Source organism: Cupressus sempervirens, chromosome 6 (assembly GCF_028749045.1).
Source record: "Cupressus sempervirens isolate cs-2001-9-10 chromosome 6, ASM2874904v1, whole genome shotgun sequence".
Classification (NCBI taxonomy): Eukaryota; Viridiplantae; Streptophyta; class Pinopsida; order Cupressales; family Cupressaceae; genus Cupressus; species Cupressus sempervirens.
The window spans coordinates 122,030,493-122,035,898 of NC_143123.1; positions in this window are offsets into that span (position 1 = coordinate 122,030,493).

Below are 5,406 nucleotides of genomic sequence, written 5' to 3' on the forward strand. Positions count from 1 at the left end.
CTTGAAAAGTAAATCCATAATGGAGATAAGCCACTTCAACAACATGTCTACGAGTTAAGCCTTTGAAAAGATCGGTAGGTAATCAATGAAAATAGGCGTAGTGCTTCCTTAATTGCATTGATGCAATCATCAACAAGAATTTAGTAACCGTAAGATCTTTCACTTCTCATCAGATCGCAAGGCCATGGAAAGTGCGCTCATGTGAGACAAAAAGCTATTTATGAATAGTAGGTGATCTCTTCTCCTACTAAGTACATCAATGGAATTTGTAAACATGCAAAAAACACTAGAATTAGAAGATTGTTCAATCAAAATAACACAACAAAAACATTTTCTCCATGACACTCCATGAATATACATCCACAAAATACAACACACTTCGGCAAGAATCACTACAATCAAAATGAGAGCACCAATAACATATATTATTGCATCAAAATAATGGCCTATAATAAATGTCACATTCTTGAATTTATAAGAAACTATTTCCTCAATTTCTGTTGAGAGTGAGAGATCTCTTCATGCAAATATATTCTTAAAATTAATAAAACAAATATAATTATATACAAACTAGCTCTCTAAATTGTGCTAATCAAGTCTCCACCCTTCTTTATATGAATTAATGGGTGCATGAGCCTTTATATAACTTAAAACAATAAAATAAGAAGTAGACAAGAAGAAGGAAGTTGCAAGAGGATCTAAGCATCACTAGAAGCTCTCAAAATGGAAGTTTGACCTTCTCTGGCTATTTCTAGGAGTTGAACTATCATTAGAATACATTTTTGGTGCACGAAAACCTCTAAATTAGGAATTGGTAGTTAGTTGTCGATGCACCTCTATGAATAGTGCACCTTGTGCATCTGTGCATCTTGATAAAATTTGTGCAAGGTGCTCAATTCATCGAAAAATTAAAGTTTTCAATTTTGAAAATGGTTTCTAGGTTTTTCTCAAATGAGGTCTGGGAACACTCGACTATACTTATTTTTCCCTTTTTGATGATTTATACCCTCTTTATAGCCATACACTTTCATATATTTGAACTCCTACTTCTTCTATCTGAAATCCCAAGGCACTTGTGTTAAAACTTGTCATTAACAGTTGCATAAGATGAGGAACTTGTTCTAGTTCACACGTCCAACCTCTATATCTTTGATCTTTACTACAAATTCATGAGTCAAAACTTATGCATGACTCCTTTAAAGGTGAAGGTTACTAGCTTAGGTGAGATATCTATTGTTGCTAAAGATGCAACAATAATTTTGGCATGTGCACATTATGCACCACACCTTCCTGTTTATGCACACCTTCATGCACTATGAAGTCTATTCCTTGATTTTTTCTTCTCTTTGACTACCTGATCCTTTCTGGTCAAAGACTAGGTGATCCAGATTATGCAAAAGGATCAAATGTTTGAAAATTTTTGTTGTTGTAAATAAGTATTTACTATTTATACTTTACTAAAGTTTACTTAGGTTAATGCATTATTTTATTATTTATTAGTTAGTCACCTAAGAGTATGTGCACTCTTGTGAGTAGTCATGTTGACAATACAGGTGTTAGCACTCTAATTAAGCACACGGTGTCTACACATCTCCATGTGAGATACACTTTGTTATTCTTATCCTCTCATCTAGAATGAAGGATAAGACATGTGCTTAGTTGTCATGCTTATCTTATCTCCTAGCACTTTCTAGAGACATTCTAGATACATCTTAGAGGTCTTTATATAAAGGCACTCCTAGTGTGTATGTACATCATAGAACATTGAATAGCAATAAATAAATTTTGGATATTGTTGTTTTGATTATACTTTTTTGGTCTACTATTGTGCTTGTGTTTGAGTTCCTTGATCTTGGATGAATTTTTCCCTAAGGAAAATTCTTACATGGTATCAAAGCTCTTGGAGAATTTCTCTTCACATAGTCATTTGAGACCATCTTTTTGCTTCAACACCTTAGCCCAAATCCAAAGTATCGCAATCATTGGGAGTATCCAAAGCCAGATTGAACCTCGCCATTACATCCAAAATGTTGATTTGGTGAAAATTGGCTATAAATTTTCCTACCCTAGACCAAAGTCAATTTTGAGGCAATTTTTTTTGCAAACTGGCACCTGAAGGCCCAATTTGCAAGTTTGGTATGATCATTCTTCAAATTTGTAATTTCATTTGATTCAAATCAGTATTTGATATTTTCTCTACATTTTTTCAAATAGAATTTTTAAAAAAATTTGGCTAGTCGGCCCTGCAGAGAAATTTTTTTGCAAGGACCGAGCAGTAAAACCTCGGCCATTGCAGGTATTTTGGAAAACATTTATTACAGTATGATAGAATCTCTAATTTATCGTAGTGGGAATCAACCACTAATTCTGGCACTGACATTCCAGCCAGGGCACCCAATAACCGGTCGAGTACCTACATTTCATAGTGCACTAGCCCACACTACTGGTGGTGATTTGTTAACTCCCTATGATGAAGGTTATTTAAACACTCTATGATGCTCTTTTCTCATCAATGTGGAATTATTTCGCAAACATTTGGTGCCTATGAAGACTTCCTGACCATGTCTTCCTTGCTCTGGCCACCATGAAATTAAACCTGGTGCAGTGGCTCTCCTCCTTGGCAACAACTCGATTTTTGGCACTGTACTCTACAGTCTGGCCTCTGGCAGCTACCTTTCGATCACTATTTGGCCACCTATTACCGACAGAGTTCTTCCATGCAGCGCTACCCTGCTCACTACTGTGGATCCATGCAAACAAATTAGCAACCGCCACATGGACTCCCTGCCATAGTGCATGTAGCTACCACCTCAGTTGCCTACTTGGTCACACATCAGTGACACATGGAAACATTTTGTATGCTAGCAAAGACCCTAACACATCATCAAGGTCATATGACATGTGTCATCATAGTCAGCCTACCAGTCAAAAAGGGGGACTTTTTTACTAACGTTAGTATTTTATAGTGTTAAAATTGATGACCATCTAACCATCATTCTCAAGCATTTTTAAAATTTTTTGATGGTTGTTTAAACATAAAATTTAAGTTCACATTTTTCTACCCATTCCCCTCTCCAAATTCAGTTTTGATTTGATAGTCCAACTTTGGGGGCCCATAACTCAGTCATCCAGACTCCAAATCAGGTGCAATTTTTTTTTTTTTTTGGGTAAAATTTCCTAAACTTTTCATTGGTGGTGTTCTTTTCTAGTTTTGGTGCATGGACTTGTCAAAAATTTCATCTTTTGGTAACTGTACCTATCCAATCTTACATTTTGCAACTTGAAACTCTTCATATATGCTCATCTTGACACATTTTTAGGTTCTATTTTTTTTTAAGTACATTATTTTTTGTCTACTTTCCAGTTCTACAATCAGATTATAGGGTTGTGAAAAACAAAACTATCACTTTCAAACATAGGGGCTTTTCTATATTGTATTGCTTTGATTACTTTTCAAAATTGTTGTGCATTTGAGCTACAATTCTTAGTGCCAAATTCTGGCCTCAAAAGGTAGTTATAACTAGCAAAATTAGAAGTCCACCTTGTGCATTTTGACAAGTGGCCTCTTGTACATGCACCATCTCTAAAACACTAAATCATACATTATGGGGGGGTTGATTCATTTTTCTTGGATCTTTGGGGGTTACATTGATTAGCCCATCATGGAAGAGGAAGATTTAATTATCTTGACACCAAACAACTATTAGGAATGGAGTCAATTGTTTATCACATATCTTAGTCTGCACAATGCACTGCCATATGCGAAAGGACTTACCTATAATGCAGACATGAGTACCCTCATTTATCATACATTCTATCTAACTATGGATATAGAGGTTATGGATTCACTTGATGACATGAAGTCCACTGATCCATATGAGGTTTGGATCTATCTTTGGGAGTTGTATGGAGATCCAAAAATTCCTCCATTCCCAATAGATCTTTTATCTCCAGTTGTAGTTGCATCCTCTCTAGATGAGATTACAACTCCTAATGCTCCTGTTGCTACTATTGATCCAGTTCTAGCCATAGATGCTTTAGATTTAGTGCAGCAGGACACTTCATGTCTTCCTACTTTAGCTTCATGGGAAGACTTCCTTCCAAACATAGTAGAGCCATTCATGGAGTCTCACATTGAAGATGTGGGAGACATCATTGATGATATTCATCTTTTCTTTGAGGCAAATTCTTCATCCATTGCCACAGTGAATGATTCATGTACTTCAGCACAGTAGGGTACACATTGTCTTCCAGTTCTATCCTTAGGTGATGACTTCTTGACAGATATTTCAGGACTATTTGTGGAGTCACACATAGCAGATTTGGGAGACTTCTTTGATGATATCTTGCTTCTCTTTTATGAAGCATATCTTTCTACAATTGTTGCAAGGTCTCACTCTGACCCTCATGTGCATTCTCTACATGATCAGTCTTTACAGGCTAATGTGATTGTGGATCCTTATGTACAATAGTTTCAGGAGGTCTCTTTATCATTTGAGGAGATAGATTGTTCTTTGAAATAGTTTCTACATCAATCCTTGCTAGATCTATGCTTCTTCTCAGTAGTATTGGAAGGATCCATCGTCATTATCGACACAAGGAAACTTGAGCAAGTTTCAAAGACACCTTTTATCATCAAGATTCTTTCCACACATAGGGGAAGCATCTCATATGTACCTCTACCATTGTTTCTTCCAAAGGGGAGGAACATTATACAGTGGTTATGGATCAGCTTCTACATTGGAGCATTTCTCACTAATTCACACACTACTTTTAGGGGGGGCTACCTTGTCTCCTTCTTCTTCTCCTTTATTGGGGGGACTTTTTCCTCTTAAGGGGTTTTGTCCTTCCACTTCTCTTTTGTATATATTTGATGTATGTCATAATGGGGGGGGTCTTGATTACTCCATCCATCCATGCATCCTATTTTCATCTCTCTTTTAGAGGGATGGTTTTTCCCATGAGGTTTTCTCTCTTTCTTCACTTTATGAGAGATTGCATTTCATTATGTACATGGTACCTAACATGGCCTAGTAGCTAGGACCCATTCTGCATTTCATCCTAGTTTTTGTGAACTTAAGTGCATTCCCCTAAGTTTCACTTAAGGGGGGGTGTTGGTGTAAATAAGTATTTACTATTTACAATTTACTTAAGTTTACTTAGGTTAATGCATTATTTTAGTATTTATTAGTTAGTCACCTAGGAGTATGTGTACTCTTGTGAGTTGTCATGGTGACAACACAAGAGTTAGCAATCTAATTAAGCACATGGTGTCTACACATCTCCACATGAGATACACCTTGTTATTCTTATCCTCTCATCTACAATGAAGGATAAGATGTGTGCTTAGTTTTCATGCTTATCTTATCTCCTAGTACCTTCTAGAAACATTCTAGATGCATCTTA